The sequence below is a fragment of the Geotrypetes seraphini genome, chromosome 14 (assembly GCF_902459505.1).
Source record: "Geotrypetes seraphini chromosome 14, aGeoSer1.1, whole genome shotgun sequence".
NCBI lineage: Eukaryota > Metazoa > Chordata > Amphibia > Gymnophiona > Dermophiidae > Geotrypetes > Geotrypetes seraphini.
In genome coordinates, this window is record NC_047097.1 from 20,807,285 (window position 1) to 20,826,688 (window position 19,404).

General features: G+C 46.7%; 1 long non-coding RNA gene across 1 annotated transcript; it reads right to left on the bottom strand.

The window, feature by feature from the left end:
• Positions 1-9,822: 9,822 nt before the first annotated feature.
• On the bottom strand, positions 9,823-18,993 carry LOC117348164. The gene is made up of 2 exons (XR_004536919.1): positions 18,880-18,993; positions 9,823-10,145 (listed from the first exon to the last, which is right to left on the bottom strand). It is a non-coding gene; the product is annotated as an uncharacterized LOC117348164 (long non-coding RNA).
• Between the last annotated feature and the right edge of the window lie 411 nt (positions 18,994-19,404).

A 19,404-nucleotide genomic window follows, 5' to 3' on the forward strand; every position in this document is an offset into this window, starting at 1 on the left:
CTCCAAAAGCCTTGATCACATCCAAAGCTCTGTTCAAGTCAGGGGTAACCTGGTCTAAATAGAGCAGGATGTCGTCGGCAATAAGGCTAATTTTACACTCCTGGCCTCCAACCTGAATCCCTCAGATACCCACATCCTGCCGTATCTTAGCAGCCAGAGGCTCAATGGCTAGGAGAAAAAGAAGCGGGGGCAGGGGACAGCCCTGTTAGGTACCCCTCTGCACCCCAAAGTCCACTGTAAGTCCCCGATTAATCAAGAGGCTCGCCCTAGGGTTAGTGTACAAAGCAGACACCCAGGCCAAGAATAAACCCTGACCTAGAAACCAAAAAAGGTATTCCCAAGATATACTATCGAATGCCTTTTCCATGTCCAAACCTGCTACCGCCTCCAAACCTCCCCGGCCCGACCGAATATGGATAGCACCCAGGACCTTCAACAAGTTCATAGAGGCATAGCGCCCCGGCACAAAGCCAACCTGATCAGTATGAATAAGGGCAGGAAGAAAGCTGTTCAAGCGTCTCGCCAGTGTCATAGCCAAGAGTTTGATGTCCTGGTCCAAGAGGAAGATGGACCAAAAAGATCCCACCAGGTCCGGGTCCTTGCCGGGCTTGGGGATCAGGACCACATGAGCCATATTATCTGAAAATGCACCCCCCTCCGCAGCCACCATGTTATACATCTCACACAGGGGCTGCACTATCAGGTCTGGGAGGATCCGATAGTATTCCGGACCAAACCCGTCCAGCCCAGGCGCTTTGGTTAATTTGAGTGATTTAATTGAAGCCCTCAGTTCCTCAACAGTGACAGGCTGACTCAGGGAAACAGCCTGGTCGGCGTCCAGCTGCGGCACTTGCAGGTCCTGAAAGAAAGCACCTAGGGCATCCCTGTCCAGCGACCTCCGCTCGTAAAGGGCTTTGTAGTACTGGACAAACTGATTGGCTATCTGCTTCTCCCCCTCATGCCGATTCCCCTTGGTATCTCGAATAGCAGTGATAATTTGCCGTTTTTTAAAGGGGGCGAACCAGGTTCACCTTACCGCCCCAGCGATACAGATTATAACGTTGGTAAAAGAGAGACTGTTCCACACGCTGATGGAGCAGGGCCTCTATTTTCTCCCGAATCCCCTTGTATTCCAGACGGTCCGAGTCAGACAGGCTATGTGCGCCCTACGAAACCCATGTAATTGCTGAGTAAGCTGCAAAAGCTCCCCCTCTCGTTCCTTGCGCTTAGCATGACCGCCTTGGATGCATACCAGAAAGACACCGGTCCCACCTCCGGGGTAGTGTCTGTAGTCTGATAATCAACCCATCTCGCCTGCAGAAAGGTCCGGAACGCGGGATCATTATACAAATGCGGGGACAATTTCCAAGATGTTTTACGGCCCGTGGAGAGAGTCAATGTGAGCTTCACCATCACATGGTCAGAGATCATGACCTCAGTGATCTCGGACTTAGTAACCCAGAAAAACAGCCATTTATCAAGAAGAATGTAGTCTAACCGGGCGTAAACCTTGTGGACATGGGAGTAAAAGGTAAAGTCAGAGTCATAAGGGTATAAGGCACGCCACACATCAAACAGATCTAAATGTTGCACCAAGATCCCACCCCCTTGTTGTCATGATCCCGCATACAAGCCCTAGGTGGTCTGCAGTCCACCCCCGGAGTCGCCATGATGTTAAGGTCTCCCCCCAGGATCGTGTGTTACTCGGGGTAAGCTGATACTAAGGAAAGGACTGTGGAAAAAAATTTATGGCAATAGACATTTGGAGCATAGAGATTACAGAGGATATTTTCAGACCCCACACCTCCCCCAGAACTATGATGTATCTCCCATCCCGATCTTGAAGTTTATGTAACGTGAAGGGCAGTCGTTTGTGCAGCAGAATCGCCACCCCGCGCTGCCGCCCACTAAAAGTGGAGGAATAGACTTCTCCCACCCAGTTCTTCCGCAACTTAGCATGTTCAATCTGAATGAGATGGGTCTCCTGCAGGTAAGCGATGTCCGCACCCACCTTACGCAAACCAGTCAGGATGCGAGCCCGTTTAATGGGAGAGTGAATGCCATCAACATTAAATGAGACCACCTTCAAGTCTGCCATACCAAAAGAAAACAAAGGGAGAAAGAAACAAAGATACAGTGGGGAAAGAGAAAGAAAAAAAAAAAAGAAAACCTCCTCCCTCCCCCCCTCAATATCAGGATAGGCTCAGCCAGGCTCATCGGGCAATTCTGGTACAGAACCAGCAGTGGTATATTGAAGTGGAGCAGGCCAAGCCTCCCAGCCAAGCTCTGCCGCTCCCAGAAATAAGAGTCGCATCCTCTTCTCCCAAGGTACCTCCTCCCAATCCCGCCCATCCCCTACAATCCCATCCCATCCCCAGACATATGCACATCCCCACTCACACCCCACTCTCCCCCAAACCCCCAGCCCACTGCCCCCAAAACATACTCTCTCCTCCAGCACGCAACCCCAAAGACAGTCCCCCAGCCTACCCCGAGACCCCCCACCCCACTCCCCAATAGACCTGCAATCCTGCAGCCCCCCCAGCCCCCAAATCCAAAAAGACCAAGACAAAACAACAAGTCCAATCTGGTAGCCCAGGTATGGGCAGGCTAAGTCTCAAATCCAGGAACCCCAGCATGTGGAGCAGCTCTCAGTGACTCACAAAAGTACGACTGGACTCGTAGCAGACATCCCAATAGCCTGATAGGCGAGAAAGGCTTCTCTCAGATCTCAGCAGCTTGTGACAATGAAAAATAGCAAGCCCCATGAATCAGGCACTGGCCCATTTGAATCAAAGGTCCCCGGTCCACGGGCAGTTCTCTGAAGTCCTCTAGAGCAGAAGCCTGTCCCAACGGGAGAAGGGAATGCAGATAGAAAGCAAAAGTTCCCGAGTGATCCACTCAAGTAGGCATCTTCGCCAGCAAAGCCCTGACCTCCTCAGCCGTAGACACGGTGTGGGTCGTGCCATCATGCCAGACCCGCAGCTTGGCCGGGAAAACCAGCGTGAACCTCACCCCTCTGTTGTGCAGGTCCGTGCAGAACGGTGCCATGATCTTTCACTGGGCTGCGACTCTCACCGAGTAGTCATTGAAGACCAGCACACGGGATCCTTCATAATCCAAGGCCCCAGCGTTGCGATAAGCCTGGAGGATCATCTCCTTCTCCCGCCAGTTGGTGTAGCGGGCAATAGCCGTTCTCACTCTCCTCCCATCTGTAGGTTTCGCACCGATGCGGTGGGCCCTCTCGCACCCATAGCGGTTCGCTCCCTCGGGCAGACCCAGTTTGGCCGGCAGCCAGGTGGTGAAGATAGTATACAAGTCCTGGTCCGCCACCGTTTCCGGGAGCCCAACAAGCCTCAGATTGTTTCGGCAGCTCCTGTTCTCCTGCTCCTCCAGTTTATCTGCCAGCTCCTGGGACGTTTTCCGGAGCTCCGCCATCTGCGACGCTAGGCCCATACATGTGTCCTCCTTATCGGACACTCGCTGCTCAACCTCCGTCAGATGTCGGCTGTGGGAATCGAATTTTTCATGCGTCTCGTCCACAGCCGACTGGATTTTGTTAAGCCGATCAGCCAACACCGCGGACACAGACCTGGTAATGTCCGTGATCCAGTCCCCCAGCCGGGATAGTAAAAGTGGCTGATTCCGCCGCCATCTTGGAGGGGGTAGTCAAAGGCTTATCCCGGGCACTACGGGCCGTTTTAATGGGCATAACCGACTCGGTAGCCTACTCCTGAAGGTACCCCTGGGAAGCAAGGAGGTTACCTAGCAGGTAAAATGAAAAAATACCTGGGGGATGCAGGAAAAGGCAGGTATATTTGCAGTTTTACTCTCTGTGGAGCGGGAGCTCTCCTTCCGCACTTCCAACTAGGCAGGCTGCATCATGTGACCCCCCTGTACGGCGCTCTATTGTCTTCCCTATTACCTTCCCGTTTGTGCTCTGAGTAGGGAACCCCCGATACACTCCTGCTCTCGTTGAGGGGAAGGGTGGGGGGGGGGAATCCCACCTCCCACTACACTTACAACTTGCGCTCTCCTCGCACAAACTCCAACCTTTGACTTTTCCGCTCCACTCCACTTATAATTTCGGCCCAAACGGAAGGTAATAGGGTGGTGTGCTTTTGTCCTGTGCACAAATGTCAAGCTGGGATTGTCGGCGCACCAATGTCCTACGTGCTACTGACAGCGTACCAAGAAAAATATGGCATTTATGGTGCATGTAGAACAGTGGCCGGTGGCTGCCTGAGGCTGGAGCTCCTACAGCCACACTCCAAACTCAGACTGCTTGCCACAGCCAGTGTCATATGTAGGTTGTACACAGAATTAGCTTACCCCAGTCAAGAGGTCCTCTGGGTCCTGATGTCAAGGAGTATGCTGGCCCTACATCTTACTTCTATTCTCCTAGGCGTCTGACTCTGCCTTATATACTGTATTTTTACCTCCATAAGACGCACTTGACCATAAGATGCACCCTAGATTTAGAGGAGGAAAACAAGAAAAAAATTATTCAGAGCCAAATGGTGCACTAATATATTTAACAAAATATGCCAGCCTCTACACCCAGCTCCCCTCACTTCTTGCCAGGCGCTATAAAAGAATACTTGAGTAGGTTAATGGAGCACATAGCTTAGAGTAAAAAAAAAAAAAAAAAAAAAACTGTTCCCCATGTGACCCACGAATATTCAAATATTTTTCCCCGGGACAGTCTGCCACTTGTTGCCACGTAAGCCTTGCCCTTGCAGCTGGGCGCGACCTGCCATCCCGCACAACCTGCGTGGGTGCATGTGCTTCCCACAATGGGCCATTGTGATGTTGCGGCAGGGGAGCGCCCCCTGATTGCCCTGAGAGCGGCTGTGACGTCACGCTAATATTTACTAGCATCATGCCCCTCTTTCTTGGCCCCTACCCCTGCCTTCTGTATCTCTGGCTACCCAGGGCCAGGACAGCTGCCGTCACTAGTTCGCCCACCTGAAGCAGGCTGGGGCCGAAGCAAACTGGAGACAAAGAGTGACCGCGGGGGGGATTTTTTAATATTTACTCCCTAAAATGCACTGATATTTCCACCCACTTTTGGGGGGGGAAAAAGTGTCTTATGGCGGGAAAAATATGGTAATTCCCTCTCGCCTCCTGACTGTGTCACTTTTCACTAAGGAGGAGTTAAGGCCGATTCAGACATTGTGATGCAATATGTAGCAGGGGTAACATACTAGCGTACACTGTTTTCCAAATCAGTCCTGGGGTACCCCCATGCCAGTCATGGCATGGCAGTCTGTATCCACAGTTACAGAAGTACAGGGAGAAGGGAGACAGTGTGCATGGCAGTGGGGGTAGGGTTACCATATGTCGGGATTTCCCCAGACATGTCCAGGCTACAGCATGGTCTGTCTAGCATTTTCACTGGGCTAGACCATGTTCTAGCCAACGGGCCAGACTCCTTCCATCGCCAGTAAACTGGCACCACTGCTGGCCCAGCATCTTCTCGCCACTGCCACTAGCCATTGTAGAAACAGGAAATTGTCAGAGAGGGCAGGCTGCAGTGGAGAGAAGACACCGGGTCAGCGGAAGGGCAGCGCTTCTCTAAGATGTTAAAGGTAGACACCTCACGGGCAGTAGGGAGGAGGGGGAGGGGCGCGTTAGAGTGCCCACCAGCAGGCACACAGGCCGGTAGCTAGGTGTTTTCTAGAGAGGGAGGGAGCATATGGGACTGGGGGAAGGGAGAGAAGTTGGACTCAGATGAGGGAGGGGGGAGGGAATGATGTCAGATGTGTGAGGAACAGAGGGAAATTGGATTTGATGGTGGCAGAAGGGGTAGAAGGAGGACAGGGAGAGGTGGCAGAGGGGGGCGGGAGAGGGACAATAAGATGGATTTGGAGAAGGACAGAGGGAGTAAGTGAGGGAGAGATGGAAGAGAAGATATGGCTAGGGAAGGGCAGAGGGGACATGAAGTGGGGGCCAGGAGAGGTGAGAAATGTTATACTTGGGACCACACCAGGACCTCTGCTGCTGCTGCCTGTGGCTTTGCGAAGAAAGAAGTGCAGCTGGAAAGAATGAGGTGGAGACCTACTTGGACGTTTTAAAGCCAGCCAGAACACAAGTACACACTCTTGGGAGGAGGCATGAAATTGGGACATAGGATGGAAGGATGGGGGAAAGAGATGCTGAGGTAGGGGGGGAGGGAATAGAAAAGGAGAATTGTTAAGCATAGGTGGAAGTGAGAGGGAAAGACATGGTGTACGTAGGGAAAGGAAGAAAGAGGAGAATTATTGGACATGGCGATGGGAGAGAAATGAGAGAGAGGGAGAAATGGTGGAGGATGTGGTGGTGGAGAGGAAACAGTGGGACAGATGGCAATGGATGCAAGAGGGAGGAATGTTGGACATGGTGGTGGAGGGCATGGAGGAAGAGATGTGGCATGGAGCTGGAGAGGGGTAATAAAAACATAAATGTTGGATATGGGGCTGGTGGTCAGGGGCAAAAAAAGACACGCAGCTCCTGATTGGTGAGGCCCGACTTTAGTACAGGAAGAGACGGTCAGAGCATACAGCGAGTGATTACCTTCACTCGCTGGCGTTCCAGCTGCCCTCTCCTGTCTCCCCTGTCTAAAAACCGTATTCGCGGTTTATCAAAATTCGCGGGGGTTCCTGGAATGAAACCTTTGCGAATATCGGGGGAGTACTGTACTTTGAAGTCTGGAGCTGAGCGAAGGGTGTACTCTGTATGTTCTCTGCAATTTATGGACTGGAGTGATTAGAATGCACTTGGGTTTTTTTATTTTTGTAAGTCTTTGTTATGTTTTGAACGTACAGGTATTTTTGGAAATATGTCAATAAACCTTTATTTCCATTGAGAAAAAGCGTGTGTGTGCATCACTGCTGTACTCGCATGTAGTCATCTTTGGGGTCAGGGAAGGCCTCGTGGACTTTGCAGGTTTACATCATCAAACCTGTGCCTTCTTAACTGCAAACCTAGTGGTCTGCAGCACTTCTATATGGGTGCACAGTGGGCAGCAGTAAGCAGCCATGTCATCAGTGTAGCCTCTTGCTGTTTCAACATACTGCACATATTACTTGAGTTTGGTTCCTAGCTTGCATCTACAGAATCCCTCCCCTTCCTGCAAGGGTCGATGCAGCGCACAGGCTGTCCTAGGGGTTGGTCTGGCACCTCTCTCCTTTTCTTCCCTCAACTTCCTTCTCAATTTATTTTCTACATCCGTCTGTCTAGATCAGGGTTCTTCAACATTTTGACACCTATGGACCGGCAGAAATAAAAGAATTATTTTGTGGACCAGCACCGGTCCGCGGACAGGCGATTGAAGAACACTGAGCTAAGTCGCGGGCCAGACCTTGCCCATCTTCGCCCCAGACCCCGCCCCCATAATAGTACTAATTGTAACACCATTTTTTCCATTCATTTTTCATATATACACACAATATAATCTAATTAACAACACATAATGGTTAACCACAAAATTAAACTACACAAAGCAGACTGTATGCTTCTCAACATTCATTCCTACCAGAACACAGATAACCCCTATGCAAATATGGGACCAAAAACTAAAAGTACTAAAATATACAAAGGAAACCCTAAGATTCAAGACTCTGCATGCAGTACAACTCCAGAGAAATAAAAACAAATGCATTTCTTCCTGAACAGTGCAAAATACAGACAGCAGATGTAAATTCTCAAAATTGGCACAATTCAATCACTAAATTCAAAAATAAAATCATTCCCCCTACCTTTGCTGTCTCCCTCCATGCTGTGCTTCAATTAGGTGCCTGCTCCAGCCTGGTCGTTTTATGCCGCCCCCGGTGTTACCTTCGGGCCGGCTCCCTCTTCCTCACTGCCTCAGTGCAAAGCCGTGGGCAGCTGCTCCTCGTGCGTCCCGTGCCTCATCCGGAAGCATTCCCTTTGACGTTGTGATGTCAGAGAGAAGGCTTCCGGTTCAAGTGCAGGAGGCGCATAGGAGCCGCTGCCCACAGCAGTCAAGAAGAGGGATTCGGCCCAAAGATAAAGCTGCATCCATCGCACCATGGACCGGCGGTTGAAGATCACTATCTCGGGCCCAATGCACATGCCGGTCCTGTGGACCAGCAAGAAATTTCTGCAGACCAGCACCGTCCACGGACCAGCGGTTGAAGAACACTGGTCTAGATGACATTTTCTTCGTATCCAGTCCTCAATGGCTCTTTTCACTGAGTCTACCCACAGCTTGCCATCTCTTTCCCTCACCCCCTCCATTATCTAATTGTAGCCTCTTCCCCCATTCAGAATGTGGCCTTTTTTGCTTCTCCCCTCCTTCCATCATATATCATCTCCACCCCTTCCAGCCAGCATCTGCCCCCATCTTTCTTCCTTCTCCCCATTACCTTGCCTACTCGCCTTCCCACCACTGCTGTATACTTCTCAAGCAGCAGCAGCTGTTAACTTAAATGCAGCCATCGTGGAATCTTTCTACACTTCCCTGCCTTTACCAACTCTGCTGTGGTGGAACAAGAAAATGACACCGGGGGGGGGGGGGGATCAACGGATATAGGGACAAGCAGGAGGGTCCATGATGGATGGCTGAATGGAAAGATTACTGCTGCTGGTTTGGGAAATCGGCAGAGTAGGTTGTTTCTGGACGCAGTGGGCCAGCTGTCCACTCCCCCAGAAACATAGAAACATGACAGTCTGCCCATCTGCAGTAACCATTATCTTTTCATCTCCCTATGACAGGAGTGTCAAAGTCCCTCCTCGAGGGCCGCAATCCAGTCGGGTTTTCAGGATTTCCCAATGAATATGCATGAGATCTATTTACATGGACTGCTTTCATTGTATGCTAATAGATTTCATGCATATTCATTAGGGAAATCCTGAAAACCCGACTGGATTGTGGCCCTCGAGGAGTGACTGATGCCCCTGCCCTAAGAGATCCCAGGTTTTCTTGAATTCAGACAGTCTCTGTCTCCACTACCTCTTCTGGGAGAGTGTTCCATGCATCTACCACTCCTTCTATTAAAATAAGTATTTACTTAGATAACTCCTGAGCTGGTTTTAAGAAAGGTTTAGACTAATTCCTGGAGGAAAAGTCCATAGTCTGTTATTAAGACATGGGGAAGCCTCTACTGCAGGGGTAGGGAACTCCGGTCCTCGAGAGCCGTATTCCAGTCGGGTCTTCAGGATTTCCCCAATGAATATGCATGAAATCTATTTGCATGAACTGCTTTCAATGCATATTCATTGGGGAAATCCTGAAAACCTGACTGGAATACGGCTCTCGAGGACCGGAATTCCCTACCCCTGCTCTATTGGATGGGTAGCATGGAATGTTGCTACTCTTTGGGTTTTGGCCAGGTACTAGTGACCTGCATTGGCCACCGTGAGAACGGGCTACTGGCCTTGGTGGACCATTGGTCTGACCCAGTAAGGCAATTCTTGCGTTCTCATTTCAGAGCTTCCTTTCAAATGAAAGACTCACCTCATGCACATCTCCCCTCTCCCACCTTTTCTCCAAAGTATACATATTGTCACATCTACCCTCCGGCGGCAGCTGGTCTGAGTGGCGTGTGACAGGGGTTAGCATGTGCCTCTAGGGCAGGGATCTTAAAGTTCCTCCTTGAGGGCCGCAATCCAGTCGGGTTTTCAGGATTTCCCCAATGAATATGCACTGAAAGCAATGCATGCACATAGATCTCATGCATATTCATTGGGGAAATCCTGAAAACCTGACTGGATTGCGGCCCTCAAGTAGGGACTTTAAGACCCCTGCTCTAGGGGAAGCACAAATTTTAGGAGACTACTGAGTACTGGTGTTTAACCATTAAGATACCACGCACTATCTGTAACTGAAATATGAACTATGCTTTATTATAACTCAGTTCAAAAAGGCCTCAAAAGAAGCCTCAAAAAGCCTCAAAAGAAAGTCCAAACAGAACAATTCAAAAGACAAAAATCAGAACACAGTTCACAGTGTCAGTATGCTCCCAATCCAAAGAAAATTCCAGCATCAGTTCATACTTGCAACAACCAAAACGTTTCTGGGTTCTTCTGTGCCTCTCAGATTCTTCCCTCCAGGTCCTTATTCAGGTGTTCTTTAAGCCACATGTAGGGCAGGAAGGAAATGCACACAGGTAGAATATTTGCAAAAGAGTTCCGTTCTCACCCTGAGTTCAAACATATAAATTTCTGAGTTAGAGCAGGAAAGAAAACAAACAAACAAAAAAAACACCCAACTTTTTTTCAGAGCTGTGCTGGGTTAATCAGCACAGCTCCTATGCTTCTGCACTAGCCAGTCTCTTACACAATCCCAGAGAGAGAAAAAAAACCCACAAGAGAAATAAAACTTTCAATGGTTCCTCCTAGAACTTGGGTATCACACAATACTGTGTAGCAAAGAGTTCCTTATTGCAAAAAAACAAACAAACACTCAAAGTCTCTAGCAAGAGGCAAAACCACTCTACTTTTAAACACGCTCAGCATTTCATAATAATCTCACTTGCCTTAGTTCAAACAGCCCTCTATTGCTTGTTGGTCTGCATTTGCTTCTCTTAGGTCCATGGCTTATGGCAAATCTCCTGTTGCCTGACCCTCAGCCTTGGCTTCTCCCTGGCCATGAGGCTTGGCTACTTCCTCAGTCAGGACCGCACTCTTTTCCTATCCTAGCCACTGGTCTCAAACTCAAACCCTTTGCAGGGCCAAATTTTGGATTTGTAGGTACTTGGAGGGCCTCAGAAAAAATACTTAATGTCTTATTAAAGAAATGACAATTTTGCATGAGGTAATGTAGGGTCATGAAATAGTTAACTGATGTTTAAAATATTGCTCTGGCCTACATAGCTGAAAACAGTGTATAATCTATTGACTGCATCTGCCTAAAATGTATGTCCCTACCTTACCACATTGTAAGCTGAATAGATAAGAGTTTGAGCCATGATGTACCCTGCCCTTCTGTACATTTACCTGCAAGAGTTAGATAAGTGTCCTGCTAGTGACCTGCTAGTGTGAGCTTAGAACCAATGAGTGTTAAGAAAAGTAACACGTGAAAAGTTTTTTCTAGAATTCAGTTGTATAGCCAGAAAAATGAATAAATATCTCTGTAACTTCCTGGTTTCGGCACTTCTGAGCCAGCTTGAAGCTCAGGGGTCCAACATGCATGCTGTGAATAAATTTCTTTTACTTTCTTCACGCCTCTGACTTTGTGTGTCCAAGTGACCTTTCATTTGGCGCCCGAACAGGGACTTGAAGGTCTCTTGACCACTGGTTACTCGATTGGTCACTTGTTTCTGGTCCTACGGCTGATATGTCTGCTTAGCCGGCTGCCTTCCTTTTGGGGGGTTTGCAGACCTCAGGACGTTGGACCGCTTCAACTGACTTATCTAGTCTCAGTTTAAAGTACAAGAATCTGTATCTGTATCTGTATCTGTACCTGGAGTGGCCACTATCTGGTAAGTGGGGATTGATCATCCCTATCCTGTCTCTCGTCTCCTGCCTAGTAAGCCACGTGATCTGTCGCTGAAAAGTTGTGGGAAAGGGATTCTAGGAACTGTTATTTTCTGGTTGAGTAACTGAACTGAAATCTGTTGTGTTTTGTGTGTTTGAGAGTGTCTGAGACGTCCTTGAGGACGAAGCGAGTGTGGACCTGTTAGTACTGCGTTTCCCTAGCCCGGAGACGGGCGGGGCCAGGAATACAGGGAAGTGTTTTTGTCCTCCATTGCACAATGGGGGGATGTCTGTCTACCTGTGGGGATCCCTTGATATGTTAGCTAATTTTAAAAAAAGGAATTTGTCTTTGATTATACTTAACAAATCAACCCTTATTTGTCTGTGCCAGTTAGAATGGCCGATATTTGGTGTGGGCTGGCCCCCTCTGGCTCCCTGGAAGAGGACATAACTCGTCAGGTTTTTATGCATTCGTTTGCTGTCAGTTCCTCTTCCAGTCAGCCAATTTTTGCATTCCAATGGGAAAACCCTTCCACTGGACAAACCTCCTAAGTAACCTGGACCCGTCTACCCCAGGGCTTTAAAAATAGCCCCTCTCTATTCAGCACTGCCCTTGCTTCAGACCTTGCCAAATTCTTCCCTTCATCTGATTCCCAAGTCCTGCAGTATCCCGGGTTCTTTATGACTTCTGTCTGTTCAAATGTTTCAGTGAAGTTTAAACTGTCAGTTGTTCATAGCATGAGAGGAGAGTACTTTTCCTTTTGTGCTGATAAGGGCCATGAAGTGTGTAGCACTTCCAATGTGGTTTCTCCTGAAACAGATAAGTGGTTTTGCATTTGAAGTTTTTGGCTATGTTATAAAATGTATATGCATATTCAGAAATGCATATAAACGAAAAATATGATTTCTGGAACTTATATTCCATGCTAAAAAGAAGTTCTTTGTCCAAATTTAGTAGTTATTTGTCTAAATTTAAAAGTTCTGAAAAGGACTACATCTGTAATTTGATCTCTTTGATCTTTAAGCAACTTTCTCTCCTTTGTGAAATTCTGTAGGAAGGGGGAGTAAGTCTCTACTGAGACCCATGTTGATTGTAAAAAAAATAAAAATGAACAATGTTTAAACTTGTGAGTACAGTAAAACTTTGGTTTGGGAGCATAATTTGTTCCAGAAGTATGCTTGTATTCCAGGGCACTAGTGTACAAAAATATACATACTTGTATTGCAAGCCCTTGCTCGTTTGGAACAGTCACTGCATTCCTGCAGCGTCATATAGAGAGGAACCATTGGCTCACTTGTGAAAATGTGATGCTTCTATACTGTATGTATGTGTATTGCAAGACGTTGCTGGTATAGCAAGTTAAAATTTAATCATTGCTTGTCTTATAGAACACTTGCAAACCAAGTTATTTGCAATCCAAAGTTTTACTGTATATTCCAATCTTTGTTTTGTATTTCTGTATATAAAAAATGTAAGTTTAGGTATAACAATGTAATTTTTAGGAATGCTTTTGTATTGAAGTAAATATTTTTGCCAGTCAGCTGATAGTGAAGGGACTGCTGCTTTAGAGAGTGCTTGTGTCAGACTACCCTGCTTAGTGGGTGGATCCAGAACTGCATTTAGCTTAATTTTATAAGTCAGCTCTTTGGGGTAGGAACCTGATATAGAATAGGGATTGAGAACAATTCTTATGTGTTAGTGCACATCTTAAGTTCAATTATTTTGTACCTTCTCTAATCTTTTGTAAACCACATAGCTCTTCACGGTATTGCGGTATATAAACTGTTATTATTATTATTTATCTGAGTCTTTCAGATAGTGGGTCTGCCTTTTAAATTTTCCTGTGGCCATATTTACATTGATTTCAAGTATGCCTTCCTCGTGTCACCTACCTTGGCTTTCAAATCTCCAAGGGTACCAGGTCCCTTCCTACACCGAGGTCTAGGCTGTCTGTAGTCTCCCTGTCCCTGATAACTGCAAGGCTCTGAGCACCTTTCTCAGTATTGCAGGATACTGTCCCATCTGGATCCCTGATTTCTCTACTATTGCTCGTCCTCTGTATGATTCCACCAAAGGCGCTGACTCAGCCCCTTTTGTCTGGACCCAACTTCAGGAGCGGTCTTTTCGCTGCCTCCAAAAACTTCTGACTCAGGCCCCTGCCTTCTGGCCCTTCTGCCCAAGAAGCTGAGCTTTATGCCCTCACTTCTGCCCTGCGCCACTCTGCCTCTCAGTCTTGCAATATATATACTGACTCCAAATATGCTTTCCTTAACTTGCATTCCCATAGGGCCATCTGGAAACATCGAGGTTTCATTACAGCCTCCGGCCGCCTGATCCACGTACAACTACCCTCATGTGTTTCTGTTATGCACTGCCATGCTTACAGACGCGTGATGGACCTTGTCTCTCGTGGCAATGCCCTTGCCGACCGCACAGCCCGAGCTGCCAGTCTCTGCCCCCTCTTTTGGCCCCTCTGTATACAATCATTCCTTTTCTGGATTCCCTTACACCCCAGTACGCTTCTCAGGAACAGACTTGAGCATGCATTATTTTGGGCCAGTCTGTCCTGAAAGGGGGGTGGATACAAAATGCGCCAATTCAAGTGCCAATCCAGACCCACACACTGATACTTCAAACGCAAGCACAGCGGGTACCCTCATAGTTATTCCTCAACACCTGGCCCTCACGATTGTCAAAAGATGCCATGATTTGGCACACTCTGGAGAACCCGCTATGAAAATTGACTCTCAAGAGATATTTCTTTATCAATCACCTTGATCAGCTAGTCCGGAATATGGTCCGACAGTGTGTTGTCGGTTCTAGAATAAAATTCCCAATCAGATGACTGCCACCTCTTGGATACCAACCTATTGGAACATATCCGATGCAGGTTCTGTCTGTAGATTTTACCCACATGCCCATTTCCCATTCCCTCAGTCACTTCCTAGTCTTCACAGACACCCTGACTAGATGGGTCAAAGCCTTCCTTACTTGCACTGAACGCGCCAGAGATGTAACCAAACACCTCCTGAATAATTCCGTGCTTTGGTCTCCTTGTTTTTATAGGCAGTGACAATGGCCCTGCTTTCATTGCCGATGTTGTCCAACAAATTGCTCAGGCCCTCCAAATTGAATAGAAATTATATGCTGCTTATCATCCTGAGAGCTCTGGTCAGGTCGAAAGAATAAACAGAACTCTTAAGACCCTTCTCACAAAATGAATTGAAGAAACTAATCTGTCCTGGCCTGTCCTGCTGCCTTCTGTTCTTTTCCAGATTAGATGCATCCCATCTAAGCCCCATTTGAGCTCATGTCCGGCCGGCCACCACCCATTGTGAACCCAGATCCTGGTTCCTTTGCTACTCTGGGATCAGATATCCTCCAGAGTCAGGTCCAGTCTTTAGCTAAAGCCCTTTAAGAGCTCCACAAATGGGTCCTGGAAAGGGCCCCACTATCGATAGCTACACAAGTCCATGGGTAATTCCCTGGAAATACAGTATGGCTAAAACTTGGAAGTCAGACCCCCTGAAACCTAGGTGGATAGGTCCTTTTACTGTCCTAATTTCTTCTCTTACAGTTGTCAAAGGTGTCCGGACATGAAACTTGGTTCCACTACAACACGGATCTTCAGCTGAAGCTTTCTAAGACCTCAAAAGTTCTGAATATTTACCATTGTACTTAGCAGGTGTTCTGAATATAATTCTTTATAAGTGTTTGAGTTTAATTGACTGCCTGTGGTTCACCACTGCTTTTAGCAAGTGTCTTGAATATAACTGTTTGAAGTTTTCTAAGTTGTGCCTGAAAGAAAAATGAGTTTCCCCTGTTAGTATATATATATCTGATATTTGTGTTGCCCTTACTTATGCTTCTTTCTTCTGTATTTCTTTCCTATTGTACTTAACAAGTGCAGCCCCTTTGCCTGATGTTTGTTTGCATGAAGGAGTTAAGTACAGAAAGTGTCAAACATCAGAGAGTATTTTCTGTTTCCAACCTACTGGTGATGAAGTTTAAGTGGGCGGAAATCTGCATTTATAATGTTGAGGGTCCACTTATCAACTAGACTCTTATTGTAGACCCCACTCGCCCGGTGTCTTTGTATTGTGATACATGTGTGCTATTTGATGTTTCTCAAGGTCATGGTACTACCCCTAATTCAGTTTTGTGTGGCTCCCTAGATTGACAGCGTTATTATACCAAATGTGCTAAGTATATAGGTCTGTATAACCTGATGCCTTTAAGAACTGCCCCTATGAGGAAACCTTCACTAATGGTGGAGCCTGTCCTTTATGAGAAAGTGTCTTGTGGGCCACCTACAATAACCCACACAAATATCCTCCTAATACCCCGTCTGCCTCCCTTACTATAGGTCCTAGCTCCGGCCCCTTGTGTACTACAGGCTACTGTAATCCCATGGTTTTCACTATCACTGACCCATATAACTGGAATGCCAATGTCCAAGTCCAGAAGGCCAGAGACTGCATGGCATTGTATATTGATGGTAAAAGGTGAGACTCAGGTACTGATGTATATGTCCGAATTGTATCCCACTCATGTGCTTCTGTCCATCACTCTGTGGTGTTTCCCCAGTTTTATGAAAGTAGATACTGATATCCTGTAATCACTAGAAATCTGTTTATATAGTTTGCTGAAACTATAGGTCAGACTCTTAATGTTAGCAATTATTTTGTATGAGGAGGGACTGGTATGGGAGAACAGTGGCTATGGGAGGCAATGCAGCTGGACATGTTAAACCTGACTTCACAGACCCTCACTTTTACGTCAGGTCCACAACCTTCACGATGGGCCTTGTGAACCTCCATTGTTGCTTCCCACTGTCTTCAGCCCTTCAGACACTGCTTAATGGAACTTCCTATGAATGATGGTCAGCTCCTGATAGTTGATACTGGCTCTGTGATCTGTTTGCCTACTCTTGATTGCCTGCTAACTAGACTGGTACATGTGTGCTTTGCATGATTCGTCCCAGCTTCTTCCCGATGGTGAACACCTGGGAGCCCCTGTATTCAACACCAGAGGTCGCCAAAAGCGGTCTACTTCCACCAATTCCCTTAAAATAGGTGAATGGGGTGATGACTGGCCTGCAGAACGGATCATTGCTGCTTATGGACCTGCCACATGGACCGAGGATGACACCTGGGGCTATCGGACCCCAATCTATATGCTGAACTGCATTATTTGTCTATAAGCTGTACTTGAACTGATAACCAATGAGACCTCCCGAGCTTTGAGTACCATTGGCAGAGCGAATGCTAAAATGTGCACTGCTATTTATCAGAATCGTCTAGCTTTGGACTATTTACTAGCTGCTGTGCCTGTGATAAATTCAACCTCTCCAACTGCTGCCTTGAACTTGAGTAAAGTGATTGAGAACGATGTGGATCGTATCACCAAACTGGCTCATGTTCCTGACCAGACCTAGCGTGACCTTACTGCAGACTGGATCTCTGGTACCTTCAGCTCCTGGTTGCCCTCTGGTTCAGCATTGAAGATCATCTTGCTGGTTGCTGCCCTGTCTTCTCTGCTCCTTTGCTGCCTGCCCTGTATGGTCCCCATAGCCATAAAGCTGCTCCACTGAACTATGGACTCTGCTGTCAACCGTTCCACTGCTGAATTGGCCCTTGCCCTCTCCCAGTATCGTCCCTTACCCACTGGGAACCCCGACTTTCCTGACCCCTAACTTTATTTTGTCAGGCTTGGCTCCTTAGGTACGCCAGCCTGAAAGGGGGGAATGTAGGGTCATGAAATAGTTAACTGATGTTTAAAATATTGCTCTGGCCTACATAGCTGAAAACAGTGTATAATCTATTGACTGCATCTGCCTAAAATGTATGTCCCTACCTTACCACATTGTAAGCTGAATAGATAAGAGTTTGAGCCATGATGTACCCTGCCCTTCTGTACATTTACCTGCAAGAGTTAGATAAGTGTCCTGCTAGTGACCTGCTAGTGTGAGCTTAGAACCAATGAGTGTTAAGAAAAGTAACACGTGAAAAGTTTTTTCTAGAATTCAGTTGTATAGCCAGAAAAATGAATAAATATCTCTGTAACTTCCTGGTTTCGGCACTTCTGAGCCAGCTTGAAGCTCAGGGGTCCAACATGCATGCTGTGAATAAATTTCTTTTACTTTCTTCACGCCTCTGACTTTGTGTGTCCAAGTGACCTTTCAGTAAAACTCTTTATAGTTTATAAATCTTTCTTTTTGGCTAAGTCTTAATAATAATAATATTATAATTTATAGCTAAAGAGACATATGATCAAGAAACTGTTTTATTTTACTTTTGTGACTGTGATAAACATACTGAGGTCCTCCAAATAGTACCTAGTAGGCCAAGAGTTTGAAACCACTGCTCCTAGCAGTGCAGCTAGCATTTAATAGGCAAATGCCCCACCCCCCCAACCACCAGGTGAAAGAGTTCAGCTTCCTAATTAAAACTGCTTTCAGTTCAATGTGAATTGCACTTCAGACCCTTCTGCTCTCTTGCTCCCTCTGGTGCTTCTGGAGAAAACACCAGTTTCAGGAGTTTCTGTTTTTCTCAAAGCTGGAATGTATCTAACAACCTCAACCAGCTCTGCTACCTTAAGGACACTCCTAGCAGGCATACCACAATATATTGAGATCTTTTTGAGTCTGTCCCCTTACACCAGGGGTCTCCAAAGTCCCTCCTTGAGGGCCGAATCCAGTCAGGTCTTCAGGATTTCCCCAATGAATATGCATTGAAGCAGTGCATGCACATAGATCTCATGCATATTCATTGGGGAAATCCTGAAGACCTGACTGGATTCGGCCCTCAAGGAGGGACTTAGGAGACCCCTGCCATACATCTTAGTTTTATAGCATCCTTCTAGCTTTGGCTGTCACCCCACCCTTGGTACACAGTGCAGCTTGCACTGCACCTCTCAATGAAGTAGTTGAGCTAGTTAGAAGCTGTGCAGGGTATTCCCCAAACTCAGTGGATATTCAGCCACACATATAAAGACTGTCCAATTCTTCGCTAATCCACAATGTTGGCACACATTCCAAAACACAGCCTTCAGTTAGCTTTGTAGCTCATATAGATTTTAAAAAGCCCCACTGTCTGTGACACTCAGAAGAACATTGCTACCTACAAACCATAGCCATATGGAAACCCCGCAAAAGGCAGTCATTGCATGTAGTACAACACTATATATGTGGAAAGAGATGCACTTTTCTTCCTCCACTGTGCAAAGTCAAGAGAGGATGTAGTGTTAGGGGTTCCAACTTGCACTATTAACTCTTTTACCCCTGGCCAGAGACATGGTGAAGCCTGGTAGTCAACTTTTGGGGACACTTCTAAAATGTATTGACCAGCCATGTCTCAAACCAGCTCAAGCAGAATACATGTTCACTATAATGCTATAGTCTATTTCCCCTCTCCCCTCAAAATATCTTGTTTAAAGTCATAAATTCTGTGACTCACTTAATTCAGCATTTCTAGATATAGCTGTTTTTTCACAACTTTTTTCTTTTGAATTATTTGATACATCCCATTTCCAACTCTCAGGAAAAACCCCAAAAACAAAGAGAACACTCACGTTTCATGTTGGTTCAGCAGAAAAATGGCCATTTTTGGTCACACTACTCTGACATCATCACTACATCATCAATATGCACCCAGGTGGGCCAGGCACCGCAAAAATGGTTTGATGGGGTTTTGAACACCCTACCTGCTGGATGCAAAGCATCAGCTGAACATAGCAATGCCTTAAGGTGTTGAGCCACACAAATTTGTTGTTGGGTATTGCTCAATGATATATGGTAAGGAAGTGGTAGTGAGCCTAAGTGAAGCATTAGATATTCAAAAAAGAAACAAAGCAGATCTCAAATTCTGATGTGAATACGCAAGGCTCTTAGCTACTTTATTTGTTCCCCAGGTGGGGAGGTCAAGTCCACTTTTTTGTCAACAGGTATCTAACAGTTACAATCTATAGAAGCAAGTTACAGT